General features: G+C 35.7%; 1 pseudogene; it reads right to left on the reverse strand.

Annotated features, from left to right (window-relative positions):
• Window positions 1–785: 785 nt before the first annotated feature.
• Window positions 786–18,394, reverse strand: LOC107849042 (annotated as a pseudogene).
• Between the last annotated feature and the right edge of the window lie 3,221 nt (window positions 18,395–21,615).

Raw genomic sequence — 21,615 nt, forward strand, 5'->3', positions numbered from 1 at the left:
TTAGAATTTCTATTCTTCACACTATGACTAAAATCATTCACTTTCGGTTTTATTTCTATCCATGAGATGTATAACAAAATTAAATAAATTATAAGCTAGATTGTAATCATTTAGGTATCGGGTTATCAAAGTAATAGGTTGCATTATTTCGCTTGTTCTTATCTTTGTTCTTTTGCCATGAAGTATCTTAGATGAACTAAGAGCCTTAAAAGAGTAGATAATGATACAGTGATATAGATGCTAAATACGTTGGTTACCTAGAGGTTGCCAGTTTCCATAACTCCTACAAGACACTTACTGTAAGGGTAACACTATTTTTTTTGCTTGGTGTATTATTAATGAACTTTTTTTGATTTATCAATGGAAAGTTACTTTTAATTTGAGGCTAGGGGTTTTAGTGTATGTTCATGACAATTGAAATAACTTTGTTCCAATAATGATAATTGGGTGTTTCTGCTTGCTATATCAGAACTCCAAACATATTCTCGTGTATAACAAGCTCAGCTTGTTATTTTTTGTGCCATATATGTTCTGAGTTGGCAGCTTCCAGGATAGTTCTGGTGAATAAAAAAACCATGACTATGGAGAGTCTGTTAACATTGTTTTCAAACAAACATGACTATTCTTAAATTTGGCTGTTCTTTCTTTTTCAAGTGGTTAGTAAAGAAAATCAATGGCATCAAAAGGTAATGTTAATGGACGACTTAAAAAAAGTAAGAAAGGACCTGATAATCTTCTTATAGGTCAATTACACCATCACCACCACCACCTTTTACTGCAACTCTTCAACCAGCTACTACAGATATTCCTCGCCCTCCTAGATCAACTATTTCACTAGCAAATGCATTTTTCATGCCTCCACCATCTGACCAGTTCCACACATCTTCATCCCAAAATGGTATGCATAGTAGCTCTTCATCTGTTCCTTCGACATCATCCACACCAAGCACTTCTAGATTAAGAATTGGAGGTCCTAACACACCAACATTGCCATCCATTGATAGTACTACAACGTCTAATGCTAAACAGCTGCTTCTCAGAATATGCAATTTAAAGAGGTATTAGAATATGATAAGTTTGGGAGGCTATGAATCGTCCCTTATTGTGATGGGTAAGTAACCCTTAGGTTTTTCCTTAATTTTTTAAAGCTAAGATGATGGTTTAATATAATTTTATTGCTGGTTTATTCCAGCATATGCCGTCGCGCATATGGTTATAAAACCAATTAAACTATTTTTCAAAGAGCCGTGGAATAGTTGGTTAGAGATTCCATACGAAATTAGAATTGACATATGGAAACATTTTATGGTATAACCAGTTTTATAAGCTATGAATCTCATTGCCTAAAGATAGTTTTTCCATTGTATCCATCAACTCATTTTATGAATTTATATTAAACTATTTTGCAGATAAAGATTACATGAAGTAATTGTCATGGTAATGAAGTAGACCACATTTTTTGGTTGAAAGCATCTCTCCGGATCAAAGAACACTTGTATGAGGCCCGGAGGAAATTGGAACAACCTATTTAGGTGAATGATGAAGTATGGTCTAAGTTCTTGATATTATGGGACACTCCTGAACATAAGGCGAAGAGGGAATGGGGAAAGGTAAATCGAGCCTCTGAAATGGGTGGGTTTCTGCACACCGGAGGTTTGATGAGTTTTTCTTCCCACCAACAAAGATTGGTACTATTCTTTCCAACCCTTTTATCTATTTACACACATAAAGACCAAAAATATAGTGCAGACACAATGTCATTTTATTGTTTACTAGTTTGAGTAGCTTTAGAGCTTAATCTTTAACTTGTCTGAAATTCGTTAAGTTGTTACTTAAAAAATTTCTATGCATGCTTTACGTTGGATCATCTCGATAGACTTGAGTAGCAAAAATTCATCTCCTTGTGTTGGCTCATATGAGTGTTAAAGTTGTTCATAAGTAATTTGATACAAGTCTTTCAAGATGGGGTTGCATTTTTGGTCTTAGATAATCAGTCCTCCTTATTGTTCAGTCTGTCTATGATGAACCAAATCTTTTGCAAATTTTGAATTTAGATGTAACCATAGTTGAAGGTGTTACCTTTAGATATAAGAATTTCTTTAAGAATAACCTACAATAGTTTAACTATATTTTTGGATTATCCTTTTAGTCAATATGTAACTCCCCGAGTCTGTACCCCGGATGCTATACGGTGCTTGTAATTCCGAGGGACCATATCCTAACCCATGACTAGTACCTACTGCAATAACTGAATAATAATATTGTAATTATGCAAAAATATAGCAGAAACTTGCCATAAGGTTCAAACTGAAAGTAAATACTGAATACTGAAAATTGAATACTGATATATCTGTCTAAAGTACTCTAGTTTGATAAGCCTCTACTATCTGAATAAGGGATTGATGGGACAAGCCCCCATCTAATCTCGACTACTAAAAACTGATAAATTGAGAGACTGAAATAATAATTATATCCTCGAACTATGAGGATTCACTACTAGTCTACTGCTGATGGATCGGGTTGCCAAGTATGATTGGGAGCCCGTGAGTCTGAACCTATGATATAAGACATCATAGTATAAAGAAAGGTATGCGTTAGTGCTTTGAATATACTGGTATGCTAAGTGAGGTAGGATGAGATGCATGGGTTCATATGCATGAACAATACTGACTGAATAACATGAGTATAACTGAATGAGAGTACATGCATGAATATATAAACTATAACTGAGGTCATGATAACACTGGATACTGAGTTCCAATTTACTAATTTACTGATATCTAAGTTTACTGATAGTGTATAATTGATAGCTGAATGACTGTATCTGATAGTCCTGATTCTGTGAAACTGTGCTAAGTTTCATATTGAACTGAGTGACTATATCTGATAGTCCTAATTTTGTAGAACTAAACTGAGTTTTATACTGAGACTGGAACTGAAAATAAGACTGTGGGAGGTAATTATCTAATCGACATGCCCCTTTTTGAATAGAATAGGGTCCAACCTGTAACCCCAGTTGGAAGGGTGTCAGTACCGCACCATGGGTAAAGACAAGTTGAGTCACCCTCATCTGGCAGGTGCTTTGAATTAGAATGGTGGTACCCTCAATTGGTAGGTAGGACACCTCATCACCCTCAACTGGCCAGTTGATGTCTCAACCTACGCCGACTATATAGTTCTGGAACACAAGGACTATTTCTAAGGATCACACCCTCTACTGGCAGGTGAGTCTCCATCCTTAGGTTTATTCGGTGCTGAATCCTACTCCCCACTAAATAGACACTGGACTGAGTTCTAAACTATACTAGGCTAGACTGAACTATTAATGATCGTACTGTCTAACTGAACTGATCTGAGTTTATTGAGTTCTGTTAACTGATAGAGTACTTTTGAATTTAGTTAACTGATTGAATACTATAGATTTCTGTTCACTAGCTAGATCCACTGAGGTTTGAACTGAATACTGAACTATAACTGTGACTGATTACTGAGACTACTGTTCATGACACTACTGAGACTGTTCTGTAACTACCACAACTCTAGGTAAATAGCTAAGTTTTTGGGTATTGAATGCCTCCAGAACTTGATAGCATGAAAAATAAATCATAGCATAAACTTGAAAGGCATAACCATATGCACCGAATCATAACACATTCATAGATATATTCAATCAAACACTTGCATGATATAACTTGCACATAAGCTAACATGACATGATTGTTTTTCCCTTTTTCTTTGTTTATATGAGAAATTTAACAAACACTTGGAGAGCATGGGTATTTCACATATAAATAAACATGTAGTAATATCATGGATTCTACATTCAACTTGTAATTCAAGAGTTCAACATGTAGTTCACAAAATTTAATTCACAATTGACTAGTTTGCATGAAACTTGGGACAAATCATTAAATTAGATCACCATTAACATCATAATCATTAACACATTCAAGATCCAGCATGAAATCCATAAAGTCAATTAACTTGTATTTAAAAAGAGTTTGTTGAACTCCAAGGGTGGAAAGGAAACCCTTGGATGAACACCTTAAATACCTTGGTATTCAAATTTGTGAAGAATGATGGAGTGTTCTTGAAGACTGAATCTTGAATTATCCTAGGGTTTGCTTCTTGAGAAATTTTGAGAAAGATGAATGGATTTTGCCTCTAAAGGGGACTAATCTCATGTTTTAGGGGCTGACATAAGGTGGGAAAAGACCCAATTAACCATGAGGATGTGACCTTTTTAATGACTGAAAACTGATTTAGTGAGCTGCAGACCGTCGCACCGCATCGTTGGCATTGACGCGATGGCCAATACACCACATCGAGTATGTGTCGATTCATTGGAATTTACACTAGAAGCTAGAGAAAAATATTCATCGATATAATGGGTGATGTGGCGCATCGAGATCGTGTCGATCCACTGGTCTGAGCTTTCAAATGTGTTTCAAATAAAGGTTGAAAAATACGAAACTTGTCCAAGAACACCTACTGACATTCCTGATCATAATTCAACCTAAAAATCATTACTTTAAGATCATGAGGGTCGTAAAATAGAGTCGCCAATGTACGAAGGCTAAAATAACACTAAGTTTGAATACTTGCTAAAGTTTTCTAAGTCTGGGATACCTTAACAAGCTTTAAAGGACTAAGATAAGCTTAGGATTTTGCGGGGTCTTACAATATCTCCCCCTTGGGAACATTCATCCTCGAATGAGACTGACTAAGCTGGGAGTACTGATAGACTAAACTTAGATACTGGATATGCACAACTGCAACATGATTTCATAATTGACACTACAGATGTGTTGAAATTTCGTACTGAATATGCATATCTGATGCATGAGTACATAGCTGAACATGATTCATGAATGCATGACTGGGATTGCTAATAAGATGAGTTTCTCATGCTGAACATGCATATCTGATGCATGAATTCACAACTGAATATGTAATGGTAACTGGTACCAAGTCTATAAAGGAAAATTTGAGCATGGAATTGAGTAAGTTCAAGGAAAAATTTTTACCTTGGGCCGAGTCTGAGTTTGTGGAGAGGAGGTGAGGATACTTGGTCCATATATCTTCTTCTACTTTCGAAGTAGCTCCCTCAATGGACTGATTCCATCAAAGAACTTTGACTAGAGGGACCTCTTTGTTCCTCAGTCTGTGAATTTGATAATAAATGATTTTGACTAGAATCACCTCATAAGAGAGGCTGTTCTGAACGTATATACCCCCTACAGGGACTACAACTACTGGGTCACCTATGCTTTTCTTTAGCAAGGAGACATGGAACACTAGGTGGGCTGAAGCTAAGTCTGAAGGCAACTCAAGCTCGTAAGCTACCTTTCCAAAATGGCTGAGAATTTTATAAGGACTGACATATAGGGGACTGAGCTTCCTCTTCTTGGCAAACCTCTTCACTCCTTTCATCGAAAAGATTTTCAAGAATACAAAATCATCGATCTCCAACTCGAGATCATTTATTGAATACGGATAAACAGGAACATGAGAACATAACTAAGCCTAAAACGTGATATAGAAACTGAATATCATGAATGGAACTGAGCCCCTAAATACATGGCTTACGACTGAGATTAGAACTTGAGGGTCCAACTATGAGTGCCCACTACTCCAAACTAGATTTGTTATGTGAAGAGAAGATGGAAGGTTTAGGTCATGAAATCTTAGGGATTATAGTGCATCTCCCCCTTTGGACATTATGTCCCCTGAAGAATACCGACTTGGCTGAGATACCAAGGAAAACTGAGATGATGCACAGGGCAGCTACGAACTAAATTATGACTGCATATCGGGGATCTGATATTGAGGCATGACACCTAAACTGATATGAACTCGCAACCACATGGTTTCTCGATCTTGGAATATTTATATTCAGGAGACTTTAGATAGTTCTACTAGATAAAAAGATGGAAAACCCGACCATACGAACATTATTTGCCTAACTGCTAAACTGAATTGCTGGTCTTGCGGACTAACTTATGCTAAAAACTTATATTCGACTGGAGCCTTTCTTTGACACTCTTTCGATAGAGTTCTAATGGCTTTTGGGAGCAAGAAGTCTTGGCATGGTTGAATAAAACAACTGAATAAGAAAATCATATCCTGCCTAAAATTCTGTAATATGAGTCGAGGCCTACGAAACATCAACTAAGATGAAGTGACTAAGCTTTATGCACTGCAACTATAAATTTTCAAGCTTAAACGTATCCCTTGAATACTCTCTCAACTATACTCTCCACCTTAGTACAACACATCACGTGAGACTACTGAAAATATTCACATGGGTGCTGAGAACGAGCGCATAAACCTAGTAACTTATCTGACTATCTGAATGACTGATAGCTGAATACTTGGTCATGTAATATTAAACTGCACTTAGTCTGAATAGTTGGACTGGAACTGTAGACTATTATACATATGAGGTAAGGACTGTATGTGTAATAGGAGATAATTGAGCTTGAATTCGTGAAAATTGTATTATTTGAGAATGTAAGACCAAGTGTATAACATGATTCTAAAATATTTTGTTAGCTGAGGTACTAAAATACAATAACCGATAACTGTACGCTATGGTCAAGCAAACCTAAAATTGAACTGAGTTTCTGATCTGATTACTCGACTGAGACTGTGACTGAGACTATAACTAAGATGGTAACTGAGACTGTACTGGAACTGAATACTAGGTTCTAATAACTATGTGATGAAGATTGACATAAATCAAGGATCTGAGTAGACACTCACACTCTGCATTTTCTCCACTTCTTATCTCATGAAAATCTGACTTTCCCCCCTTCCTTCAGCAACTAAATACAACTTCTTGTTAGCTATTTACCTGCACACTAACCTAACATTCAAGCCTATCTTCCTGAGTATAGCCTCTTGTAACTCAAGTATGCAAAAATCTTTCCTTAACATGAAATATTTATTCTCTCCCATCTAAGCAATCACTCATCACTACATTATTTCATAAGGAGAGTTTATTGAAGGGTTAAAATATGAGGACCTGAAGCATGAATAAATGTTATACAAAATTTGACACCTAACTGAGGCCTGAGGAAGAAAATGTCAAAATCATAGATTCACCAAGAGGCCTAAACTGAGGATATACGTGACATAATTTGAATTTAGTTGATCGTTAGGGGTATAGCATGAGTCATGGGAACTGAACATACTATAGAGCATGACATAAGTACATGAGTCATGAGTTGCATGACCTGAGTCTGGAGTTTCTATATTCATGGAACATAATTCGGAACACTGAGTGAACTTGAACTCCTTATACTAGGATATGTAAGCGTGCATGATTGCTAATGTACACGAGTATGGGCTATGGTTATAGAGCTGACACGTAAGATATGAATAGATATCATGATAACTGATGGGTTTTGAGATTTCAAAATATTATTCTGAGATGATCTGCGTGATTATTATCGCTACAGGAATAGACAAGAATGCCATTACTGAAGACTATGACCAACATGTCCAAGTAATGCTTAAACACGTGATTCATCAAGACCAAATGACATGACTAAGAATTCAAAGTGACCATACCGAGTTCTGAAAGTTGTCTTTGAAATGTCACAGTCTCTGACTTTGAGCTTATGATAGCCTGATCTGAGGTCTATCTTAGAAATTAACTAGCCTCCTAAAGTTGGTCAAAGAAGTCATCAATTCTGGGAAGTGGTTACTTGTTCTTGACCAAGGCTTTATTTAGCTGATGGTAGTCTATACACATTCTGAGAGAACCATCTTTCTTACATACGAATAGAACTGGTGCACCCCACGGGGACATATTGGGTCTGATGAATCCCTTATCTAGGATATCTTTCAATGATTTTTTTAATTCTCTGAGTTTTGCAGGTTCCATTCTATATGGATGAATAAATATGGGTTGAATATTTGGGAGAAGGTCTATTCCAAAGTCAATTTCCTTTTCGAGAGGGACTTTAGAAAGATCTTTGGGATACATATCTGGGAATTCATATGCTACTGACACTAATTCAAGATTAGGGGTTTCTGAGTTAGAGTCTTGGACTTGAACGAGATGTTAGACACATCCCTTAGATATCATTTTCCTTGCCCTAAGGTAGGAAACAAGCTGACCCCTTAGTGCATGTAATACCTCGTATGTTTCTAAGCTAGGAGACGAATCATTTTTCCTACCTATGAAACCTCCTATCCTGTGAGTAAAATTTTAGTGCATGACTTACAGTGAGTATCCTAGCAATAATATAGCTTATGATACATTAAGCATGTTCATATGAGTCACTTAAGGTAATACAAGCTAAGAGTTTTTGAATCCATCAAGTTTTAGTGTTTGATTTTGCAAGGGTCATCTTTGAGTGAGTATAACTTGATGTTAATATGGTATTTATGCATATTTATACCCACTAAATTGTAGATAATTGAATTAGCTTTCCAACGATACCAATTTCACCTTAATCTAATTCCCGAGCGAAAAATTATACCCATTTTCGTGAGAGGCAGTAAGCATAGGCGATTGGTTAGGCGCCGCCTAACCCAAGCATAGGCGATTGGTTAGACGCCGCCCAACCCAAGCATAGGAGATCACTTGGGCGTTGCCTAAGCCAATTCCAGGTGTCAAAAACACTCCGTCTTGAGTTATTTTAAAGGGAATTAAGTCTTTAAATACTCCTTACACGTCCCTAAACTTAACCCTACGAAATTTTTATCTTCTAAACATACTGCAAACCTATTTTTATCTCAAAGCTCATCATCCAAGAGCACCATAGGAGAAAAACAACTAGGGTTCCACAATCAAGCTTGAAGATCAAATTTCAAGGAAATTCCTCCATCAATCATGAAGAACCTCCCTTCTAAGGTATGCGTAGTGTTCATCTATAGATTCAATTCGTTCATAGAGTTCAAGAATCCATCTTTAAATACAATAGCTTGGTTGATTGTGGTGATATTATCATACCCATTTTGATGCTTGATTATTTTTCCTCTTTTTCATTATAAAATTATGATTTCTATATTGTTAGGTGTTGATGATCATGTTGTTGATATTGGGTGATTCCCAAGGTGGAATCTTTATATGTTTTTGTGAATCCATGATATCATATGAGTTGGAAACATGTAAATTTGGTTGTTCATGATGTATAAGTTGATGATTTTACCTATGCTTAAGATTTGCATGTAAGGTGTTTGATAAAATGCCTAAGGAACTAGAAATCATGCAATATAGCTAAATTGTGACTAACTGAAGGATTCATGATATACCCTTACGTTCCAATGACTTCTATGTTGTTAATGTGCCTTGTAAATGTTGTTAGAATACTCATGAACTATTCTTATGAGATTATTCTATGTTTACTTGGAAATCCTACTTATGAACAAGATGTATGATAAATATGCAATCCACATGAACTTTCATGCTATTAGTATGCGTTGCCAATATGATTATGCAACGAACATGATATTAAGATTGTGCAAGTACTTCCATGTGATATGAAATCCTTTCCATGGAATACATTATTGATAACCATGCTTAGTATGAGATCCCTACTTATGATATTATAAATTATGGACTCTACTCTTATGATCAAGTCAGTCATGTGTGTCAGTTTCCTTCCATCGAGTCCTGGGGGTACTTGTAGCCAAAAAATATAGCTGTGTGCCTAGAACCATGTCATGTTTTCATGATACTCTCAGTCAAGCCATGATCTACAGAATTCAGTCAGCCATGTGACTCAGAGAAACTCAGAAATTTTAGTCAATCTCAGTAATCTCAGTGCTCAGTAACTTCAGTAACCTCAGTATTCACAGTCAATCTCAGTAATCTTAGTAGTCCAGCAATCTCAGTAATCACAGTACTCAGTAACTTCAGAAACCTCATTATTCTCAGTCAATCTCAGTAATCTCAGTAGTCCAGTAATCTCAGTAATCTCAGTGCTCAGTAACTTCAGCAACGTTAGTATTCACAGTCAATCTCAGTAACTTTAGTAATCTCAGCCAGTCCTCAGAACTCTATACATTCCGCCAGTCATTGGAATCCAGTAAACTTAGTTTAGCTCTGGTAAACAGTACCACTCGTATCAGTCCAGTTAATTAGTATCAGTTCAGCTAATCAGTTCAGTTAAGTTATTCAGTTCATCTTAGTTATTCAGTTCAGTGTCCTTTAGATAGGAGTAGAAGTTAGAACCGAGTGAACCCAAGGATGGGAACTCACCCGCTAGTTCAGGGTGTGATTCTTAGTAGCAATCCTTGTGTTACAGAACTACGTAGCCAGCATAGGTTAAGACATCTTAACCCGTTAGATTAGGGTTGATGAGGAGGCTTAACCCGTTAGTTTAGGGTTCCCACCATTCTCATTGAGTACCCGCCAGATAAGGGTCACTCACAGCTGTCCTTACTAGTGGCGCGATATTGACACCCTTTCAGTCGGGGCAGAGATTGGACTCTAGCTTAGCCATAACGACATACATGAGGCATATCGATTAAACACGACCTCCTACTATTTCAGTAGCAGTCTGAATAAAAGAACTCAGACAGTTCTTCAGATTTCAGTATATCAGGACTGTCAGATACAGTTAACTCAGAAATAGAATTGAACTCAGATAGTTTTTTTTTAGATTTATGGACTGTCAGATATAGTCACTTATGCTATCAATCACAAAAGTTATCAGAACTCATGCTATTAGTACTCAGCTTCAGGACTGTTAGATACAGTCAATCAGACCAATTTTTTATAATTTGAACTATAAAAAATAATCATTCCTTTATCAGTAATATAGTATCAGTCTCCCAGTATTCAGTAATACAGTATCAGATCCATTACTTATTAGTGATTTATATATCAATGTCAACAAACTCAGTCTTTTAGAATCTTATTATCAGTACACTTATGTTGTCAGTATTCAGACTTAGCAGTCAGTATCTCCACGAGTTCAGTTATAGTTATGTATGCATGTATGTACTCTCACGTTTATATCAGTCAGTATTTTTCATGCATATAACCCTTTGAATTTAGCCTACCTCACTCATATACTAAGTTTATTCAGACGTACTGACGCATTTATGCTATGGTGCTTTCTATTATGTTACACCATAGGTTCAGAGGCATGAGCTCCAAATCAGCAGTAGATTCCAGGATCAGCAGTCAGAGTTAGACGTGAGTCCTCATCCTTTGAGGACATGATGATTTCATTTCTATTCCAGTTTTTACTTTATTTCAGTTGTTGGAGTTAGTTGGGGACATGTCCCATCAACTCCTTATTCAGTTCAGTTAGAGGCTTTCGAACTAGATGTCAGATTAGATGTTCAGACTTCGGTATTTATGTTTCTTTTTGGTATTATTATACCATATTTTTTAGATATGTATCAGTATTGAACCTTATGGCCTTATAGTTCATGTTTCCACATATTTTATGAGATATTATGCAGTTTATAGGTACAGATATCAGTCATGGGTTAGCTTGTGGTCCCTCGGGGTCATGAGCACTGTGTAGCATTTCGGTTTAGTGAATTGGGGCATTGCAAACTTGGTATCAGAGCCTAAGGTTCAACAGTATCTTAGAAAGTCTGAAAGCTGCATCAAGTAGAGTCTAGTACATAGGTGTGTTGTGCACCACACTTATGTGCAAAAGGCTATGAGATGTTTTAGGATTAGTTTCCCTTCTTTCATGTCTCAAGATCGTGCTATAGCAAGTTTCTTTAAGGAAACCATGTAGATTCATATCATGTACCCCTCATGTTCACTTTACCTTACTTTCAAGGTAATAGAAATAGTGAAGTTCAAAGTCCTAAAGACAGGGCTTTCTTAGACTGTCCCTACGGTCAGTTATGAGATCAGCAACAGACTCAAATAGTATACCATCAGTTCATTATTATTCCAAGGTCGTACATATTTTATTCATGATCATGAGAACTCATTCTTGAACCCAAAAGTTTAGCAGTAGTAGAGTTGGGATAGTATTATTCTATTTGATCAGATATGTATTCATGGGGATTAGATCAGTAGGCTTGAACAGTACGAGCTAAACACTTAAGTTTATTGACTCAAAATTAAGCATGAAGGTGTGAATGTGATATTAGCATTATATGAGGAAACAAAATTAGATGATGTGTTTAGTAAGATAGACAGGTGTTGAACATAATGTAAGTATGTGATGGTAGATCAAGTACCTAAGCCAGGCCCTCAGATTTTAGTAGTAGAGCCAGTATGTATAGAAAGCATTAAGGGAAAACAATTCTAGACCCATTCTCATCTTAGTGCAGAGTTTTTCACTTTAGCTATCACAAAACCAACTCAGGCATTGCATACCAACTCTATGGTCACGAACTATAATCATGTATGAATTCAATTTCCAGCATAAGGAGTCCCTTTTACTCTACAGTACAAGTCATGTTCCATGAGAACAATCTACTTTCACACACTTTCCATGGGATTATGTTCGCATACAATTCCCAGTATAAGGGGTTCAGTTCCATCTCTCTTAATATTAGAATCATGTCCCACGAGTACAGAAAACTCTAGATTCAGGTCATGCAGCTCATGACTCATGTATGCTTATCATGCTTTCTAGTATACTTAGCTTCCATGACTCATGCTATACCCCTACAGATCAGATAAATTTAGTTATGTCATGTTTATCCTCAGTTCAGACCTTATTGGTAAATCCAAACTATTGATATTTTATATCTCAGCTTTTAGTCATGTGTCAAGTTTAGTTTGTATCTATTCATGTTTTAGGTCCTCCTGATTTACTCCTCCAGTTAGCTCTCATTATGGAATAGTGTAGTGATGAGCAGTTGTTTACATAAGAGAAGATTGTTGCATGCTTACTTTGCACAAGGGTGTAGTTGTGAAGATAGGCTTGAATGTCATGATAAATATGCAAGTAAACGTCTAGCAAGGGGTCGTATTTAGAAGTTGGGAAAGTACAAAGTGTAAGTGTACATTTAGATCCTTGACTTATGTCAGTCCCCAGGATGTAGCCATCAAAAACTCAGTTGCCAAGTCAATTATAGTTTTAGTATCCAGCACTCAGTGATCAGTGTTCAGTACTTGAATTTAATACTTCTGTACTAGCTATAGGCTTAGTTATAATGTCATCTTCAGTTTAGTAACCAGATTTGAAACTCAGTTCAGTTCTAGACATTCTTGACCATAGCATTCAGGTTGTTAGTACTCAGTTATCAGTGTTTCAGTACCCCAGTTTATAGAATACCTCAAAGCCATGTCGTACGCTTAGTCTTGCATTTGAAAATAATACAGACTTCATGAATCCATGCTCAGATACCTCATTCTACTCAGTTAGTCCTTATCTCCTATGCATAAAACTCAAAAATCTCTGCCCAGCTATTCAGACTAAGTACAGTTTAGCTTTGCAGATCTAGTATTCAAATATTAGTTATTCAGTTAATCAGATAAGTTAGTGTATTTATGCACTCGTGTTCAGCTCAGTTCATGTATCATGTATCATGTCTCAGTTTCAGATCCTAGCTATTCAGTCATGACTCAGTTCCTAGGTGTCTTGTGCATCGCCTCAATTTCCCTCGGTAGCTCATCCAAGTCAGTATTCTTTGAGGGACATAGTGTCCCAAGGGGGAGATACATCATACCCCCAAACTTTCATGACATAAACATGCTGCTCTATTTTCTTTTGATGAATCCAGTTTGGAGAAGGGGTACTCATAAGTTAACCCTCAAAATCCAACTTCAGTCGTATGCCATGTTTTCAAGATTCAGTTCAGATCATGATATTCAGTATATCTACCACGTCCCAGACTTAGTTATGTTCTCATGTTTTCGATCATACATATGGAGTAATTAATCTCAAACTTATCGGTATTATCAGTTCAAGGTAACCGTTTTCCTTAAACTTACTCATTCTCATGTTCATATTTCAGTGCCAAACTTGGTATTCAGTTCCATGCTCAGTTTTCAGTTCAAACTTGATAACTTTACCATTGCATGTTCATGAGTAAGTTTAGTCATGAATTCACGCATCAGATATGCGTGATCAGCTCATTAGTACTTTCAGTCATGCATTCACGTATTATGTTATTCATATAATCATGGATCAGATATGCATGTATTTGGACTCTCAGTTGTGCATTAGATATGCATTCTCATTTTGAGAAAACTTACTTTATTAGAATCCTCTATCTTATATTCATGAATCAGCTTCCCATGCATCAGATATGCATGTTCAGTATGTTGTGCTCAGCTTTCAGTCATGCCAGTATGGACCCATGTTTCATTAGTGTATGTCTTGTACGTACTTCATCTTATCATCTCTCCCACTTTAGTTAATTTCCATTCGAGGCCGAATGTTCCCAAGGGGGAGATATTGTAATACCCTGTATGTTTCTAAGCTAGGAGACAAACCATTTTTCCTACCTATGAAACCTCCTATCCTGTGAGTAGCATTTTAGTGCATGACTTAAAATGAGTATCCTAGAGAAAAGATAGCTTAGGATACATTAAGCATGTTCATATGAGTCACTTAAGTTTTAGTATTTGATTTTGCAAGGGTCATCTTTGAATGAGTATAACTTGATGTTAATGTGGTATTTCTGCATATTTATACCCACCAAATTGTATATAATTGAATTATCTTTCCAACGATACCAATTTTGCCGTAATCCAATACCCGAGCAAAAAGTTATGCCTATTTTCGTGAGAGGCAGTAAGCATAGGCGATTGGTTAGGCGCCGCCTAACCCAAGCATAGGCGATGACTTGGGCGCCACCTAAGCCAATTCTAGGTTTCAAAAACACTCCGTCTTGAGTTATTTTAAAGGGAATTAAGTCTTTAAATACTCCTTACACGTCCCTAAACTTAACCCTACGAAATTTATATCTTCTAAACATACTGCAACCCTATTTTCTTCTCAAAGCTCATCATCCAAGAGCACCATAGGATAAAAACAACTAGGGTTCCACAATCAAGCTTGAAGATCAAATTTCAAGGAAATTCCTCCGTCAATCATCAAGAATCTCCCTTCTAAGGTATGCGTAGTGTTCATCTATAGATTCAATTCATTCATAGAGTTCAAGAATCCATCTTTAAAATACAATAACTTGGTTGATTGTGGTGATATGATCATACCCATGTTGATACTTAATTGTTTTTCCTCTTTTTCATTATAAAAGTATGATATCTATATTGTTGAGTGTTGATGATCATGTTGTTGATATTGGGTGATTCCCAATATTGAATCTTCATATGTTTTTGTGAATCCATGATATCATATGAGTTGGAAACATGTAACTTTGGTTGTTCATGATATATAATTTGATGATTTTACCTACGCTTAAGATGTGCATGTAAGGTGTTTGATAAAATGCCTAAGGAACTAGAAATCATGCAATATAGCTAAATTGTGACTAACTGAAGGATTTATGATATACCCTTACATTCCAATGACTTCTATGTTGTTAATGTGCCTTGTAAATGTTGTTAGAATACACATGAACTATTCTTATGAGATTATTCTATGTTTACTTGGAAATCCTACTTGTATGATAACCATGCAATCCACATGAACTTCCATGCTATTAGTATGTGTTGCCAATATGATTATGCAACGAACATGATATTAAGATTGTACAAGTACTTCCATGTGATATGAAATCCTTTCCGTGGAATACATTGTTGATAACCATGCTTAGTATGAGATCCCTACTTATGATATTATAAATTATGGACTCTACTCTTATGATCAAGTCAGTCATGTGTGTCAGTTTCCTTCCATCGAGTCCTGGGGGTACTTGTACCTGAAAAATATAGCTGTGTGCCTAGAACCATGTCATGTTTTCACGATACTCTCAGTCAAGCCATGATATATAGAATTCAGTCAGTCATGTGACTCAGGAAAACTCAAAAATTTTAGTCAATCTCAGTAATCTCAGTAGTCTAGTAATCTCATTAATCTCAGTGCTCAGTAATTTCAACAACCTCAGTATTTACAGTCAGTCTCAGTAATCTCAGTAATCTTAGTGCTCAGTAACTTCAGCAACCTCAGTATTCACAGTCGATCTCAATAATCTCAGTAGTCTAGTAATCTCAGTAATCTCAGTGCTCAGTAACTTCAGCAACCTCAGTATTCACAGTCAATCTCAGTAACTTCAGTACTCTCAGCCAGTCCTCACAACTCCATACATTCCGCCAGTCATTGGAATCCAGTAAACTTAGTTTAGCTCTGCTAAACAGTACTACTAGTATCAGTCCAATTAATCAGTATCAGTTCAGCTAATCAGTATCAGTTCAATTATTCAATTTAGCTTAGTTATTCAGTTCAGTGTCCTTCAGATGGGAGTAGAAGTTAGCACCGATTGAACCCAAGGATGGGAACTCACCCGCCAATTCAGGGTGTGATTCTAAGTAGCAATCCTTTTGTTCCAGAACTACGTAGACAGCGTAGGTTTAGATATCTTAACCCATCAGATTAGGGTTGATGAGGTGGCTTAACCCATCAGTTTAGGGTTCCCACCGTTCTCATTGAGTACCCTCCAGATAAGGGTCACTCACAGCTGTCCTTACTAGTGGTGCAATATTGACACCCTTTTAGTCGGGCTAAAGATTGGACCCCAGCTTAGCCATAATTGCATACACGGGGTATGTCGGTTAAACACTACCTCCCACAATTTCAGTATCAGTCTCAGTAAAAGAACTCAGATAGTTCTTTAGATTTTAGTATATCAAGACTGTCAGATACAGTCAGCTCAAAAATAGAATTAAACTCAGATAGTTTCCTTCAGATTTATGGACTGTCAGATATAGTCACTTATTCTGTCAATCACAAAAGTTATCAGAACTCATGCTATCAGTACTCAGCTTCAGGACTGTTAGATACAGTTAATCAGACCAATTCTTTATAATTCGAACTGTCAGAAACAATCATTCCTTTATCAGTAATATAGTATCAGTCTCCCAGTATTCAGTAATACAATATCAGATCCATCACTTATTAGTGATTTACATATCAATATCAGTAAATATTTGAGCTATGTGTCCCCAAGAGAGTGATTGACACTTTCAGCTTACCAGATATTGTTAAAAAAATCGCCTCAATTACTATTGAACTAGATGTTGAGGTTGAGGTCACTATTGCTAATTCTTAGATCCCAATTTCCTTAGGTAGATGAATTACTCTTTATATGTTTTGGAATTTTGGCCTGCAGACCTCTAGTTTAAAACCTGCTAAAGGTCTAATTCCTTGAGTACCATCAATTCCATGCAAGTAACTTTCCAAATCATGCCTAGTGTGTGGATCTCCAGGATTCAACTTCAAATAGGGAGATTTTGTGGTTTCAATTACTATCTCCTGTCCAATGTCGAAATAGCCAATAGGTGGGTGTAAAATACCCAATAAGTTGTGGACTCTTAAGACTTGAAGGTTTTTCAGTTTGAAAGATGCCTTTTGAAAATTGAGATCACCAACTTTAGGACTTGCAAATACAAAAGCTGTCACGAGGAACTCCTTGCTATTGCTCTTTTTGTTGATGCCATTGAAGGCTCTGTCAACCGCATTCATAGTTGCAAGTAATGCATCTAAGCTATGGATAACCACTATCATAATAACTTCTCCGTCCTTATTTTCCTCGACCATATCTTTTCACTTATTCAAGGACCCAATAAAAAGAACATTAGCATGTATGGTAAAAGAAGTGTTGATCTATAAGATTTATCTTAAGCACTTTTTGACTTACAAGATCAGTTTGATCAGCTTAGAAGTTTAAGAAAACATGCTCTATATTTTAAATGAGATGATCACACACTTCAACAGTTAAATGCAAGTATTAAATTAGTATGTACCTAGTCTCTAGCACTAGCTTGATTAAACTTTGATCGTGGATCCTCAGATGTATAAATACCGTAGAAGCCATGATACACCAATGGTTGAAACAAAGGAAGTAAACCCCTATCACCAAATATTTTTGGTCCCGGGATAAGTAAAAACTGAAGTTCATCAACCCACTCCAGTGTCTGAATTGTTCCTCTCCGAGAAACCACAATATCCCTCCTTCCTAATGTAACTTTACCCTTATTAGTAGCCACAATAATATACCCTCTAAAATTTGATTCTTTATTCCATGCTTCCCTTGACCATGATTTTAGAATAAAAGTATCAAGAAGTGGCATGGATGAGGTTGCATAGATGTATTTAGTTACTTTATACTTCAATAGATTAAGTCCAGCTCTTGCAAAAAGATTTTCCATTGCGTATCTACTAGCTCCTGCATATTTTGATGCCTTATCATCGATGAAGGTGTAGATGAAGGTGTCATAAGTTACATGAGTCAACTCTCTATATTGAATGATGTATTTACGAAGATCAATATGTAATGTGTGTAATAGACCATCCCAATTGTTTTTCCCACTACGTTCTTCCCATTTTCAACCATGCTAGTCATTTTCGTTTCTTCTTTTATACTTTTTTTTCTCTCTTTGTTTTTCCTTGGTTTGTTTATATCGATCAGTTAGCCGAATGTCCTTGCTTGATAGCTGATCTTTTACAGTTGTATTGACACATGTATATGGGTAAAATTTTGTGGGTAAAATTTTGTATAAATTCTTAAATGGGGAAGTAGATGTATCTCTTGCTAAGGCCTTTGAAGAGACACATATAAAGAAAAAATCGGATGGTACAACACAAGATTGGATCGAACCGCGTGCTAAGGCTGCATATCTAAGATATTAACTTTTATATATATTGTTTTATTATTATTCAACTTAGCTTGTTTATATAATGAGAATTATTTTGCATTCAGGAAGGATTTCAAAAAAGAATTAAAGATTGGTGTCAAACCAACCTGCTTCAGAGGATGGTACCATGGTTCAACTATCACCTACTAATATGACTAGAATATGAACAACTGTGGTAGGTGGTTCAAAGAAGGCTTAAACCTACGGGTTTGAAGTTAACTAATCCTCGAGTAGTTCTTCCCCAATGTTGGCCAACTCCACTTTTATTTTGCAAAATACGGAAGAAATGGAAGTGATGAAAAAGAAAATTAAAGAGTTGACGCAATAGAGTGCAGTTAGTGATGCCATATTTGACAAGTTTGCTAAGTTTGAGGTGTTAGTCAAGAAGCATATGCCTCAATTATTTGAGGATGAGAAAGATAGTGAATCAGATGATTTGATTGTAGTTTTTGGTTCTTGTTTATGATTGTGACATGTAGGCTTAAACTATTAGAATTAATGTTTGTTTTGGATTGTGGCGTTTAGACTTAAACTTGTCTTGAAATGTTTAAACTATTTGACTCGCTGTTTGTTTTAGATGTTTCAAAGCGGTTGAATTTTTAAGTTTTGGTTGTATTTGTAATTTTTAAATTTTACTGTGAGAAATACATTAGGTATGCTGTTACTGTTTGTAACATGAGAGGATATTCTGACTACAGTGGTCGGAGTAAAGCAAAATAATTTTATTATTTACCTACTACATCTGTCAAAAAAATAATTATATTATCCTTTTCTGACTATAGTAGTCAAACATAATTTATATATTAAATAATTAATTATTAAACTTTCGACTAAAGTAGTCGAAAACTTTTTATTTATTACATAATTATTAATTACTATTCCGACTACATTAGTCGGAATAGTAATTAATAATTATTTAATAAATAAAAATTTTCCAACTACGTTAGTTAGAAAATGATAATATAATAAATAATTTTTTGTCAAACTTCCAACTAAAGTAGTTGAAAGTTTTTATTTATTAAATAATTGTTAGTTACTATTCCGACTACATTAGCCGAAAACCTTATAATTATTAAGTAATTATTTTTTATTATTTTATTAAACTTTCGACTACACTAGTCAGAATATTATTTTTGGTGAATTATTCTATAATTTAATTTTTGTGACTGTGGTAGTCGAAAATTTCCAACAGTAGTAGTCGAAAATATTTTTTCGACAATTTTTTTTTCTGACTACCACTAAACAGTTGAAAAGTAGTCGAAAATGTCTTATTTTTTGACTACATTCTGACTACATGAGCTGTCGAAAAATAGCAAATTTCTGGTAGTGTCCTATTTGAAGAGTCCACTAAATTTGGATGATCCGATCCGACCCACCCAATTAGGGTTTCAATACTTAGAACCTATGCTAAAGACCAAATTAAAATAACAAAATAATTTCCAATCATTGCAATATAAAATCGTCCACTCTTAACTAATCAAAGAAAGCAAAATCAAGTTTGAAATAGTTACCTACTAATTGCATAATTTAGGATACTCTCTCATTTCCATCTCTGTTTGTCAAATTGGAAGAGAAAAATTTATAAATGTAAATGTTCATATGCTATCAATCTTGAAATTTCTTTTTGAAAACATAGGTTCATGGGAGTAGCATATAATTGATGTTATAAAAAATTTGGTGGGGTGAAGGTTGAGTGATTAAAGGCATATGGGAAGTATGAGTACCCTTTTGTACATGAATTTTGATCAATGTTTGGTCTCGAGTTGGTCTTAAAAGGGTCAAACATCTAGTGTTTTAAATTTTCTAAATGTTAGTGTACTCCATGACACATTTTTGATTGTCGTATTTATAGACAGTCATAGATTGGGTCGTTGTGGGGTACTAGTGTTTATCTTATAAGTGCTTATCACATAAGCATATCCATGATCATCCTATCTTGATACAATCATGGTATGTACTCATTTTGTGTGATATGCTCCTAGTATCATGAGAGTGTTCCTACGATCATAAGCTATGATCATACTTTCATTGCACGATTGTAGAAGTTTTTCATTTGATATATTGTTTCCCAAGTACTTTTAGGGAACCCTTCCTATGATTAGAAAGGTAGGATCATACCTTCATTATGCGATCATAGGAAGGTTCATCTGAGTATAATCCTGCAATTGTTTTTAACACTTTAAATTTAAGTCTAATTGTTTCCAATGCAGGTCCAATGGCACAAAAATCACAGGCCAAGCTGAAGAAGGACATCTTTAAAAGAGAACACCCACGGACACTCCTCTAACCTCGGAGAGTAAGTCCGATAGATCCAGTGAAATCAAGGTTGAGTACTCTACTAGACCTTTGTTTGAACAACACTCTCCTAGGATCACGAAAGGAAAGGCTAAAAACTTGGGAAAGCTAAGGCCAACACATCTACGACATTGGTAGAAGCTGCTACCTCTGTCAACCTTTCCTAGTCTAAAGAGAAAAGGCAAGACTCACATCAAGATGGGGATGATTATGAGGCTACTGATGAGGAGATAAGTTCTTTGATGGGTGGGGACAAACCCAACCTCGAATCCTCAAAAGGTGTTGCTACTGCCTTACTTTAAAGGGGTGTTGACTAACGACATTGGATAGTCCTAGTCTCTCTAGACTACTATATTGTTAGTTATGTTTTTTGTGTAACTTAGAGAAAAATTAGAAAACTCTGGTGTGGTAAAAAAGAGTAAAAAACATAAAACTATTTTTGAGCTTGTTGAAATGATATTCCTCTAAAAATTTATGTTTATGTTTGTGTTTATATTTTTGTTTATGTGTTGTGTTCTTACTTGAACGGTATTCATTTTTTGGATCTCATCATGGCATTAGTATTATTAGTATGATAACCTGGCCAAAATTTGCATAAACCAAATAGGTACTAACTA

This window comes from Capsicum annuum, chromosome 12, assembly GCF_002878395.1.
Source record: "Capsicum annuum cultivar UCD-10X-F1 chromosome 12, UCD10Xv1.1, whole genome shotgun sequence".
NCBI classification, from domain to species: domain Eukaryota; kingdom Viridiplantae; phylum Streptophyta; class Magnoliopsida; order Solanales; family Solanaceae; genus Capsicum; species Capsicum annuum.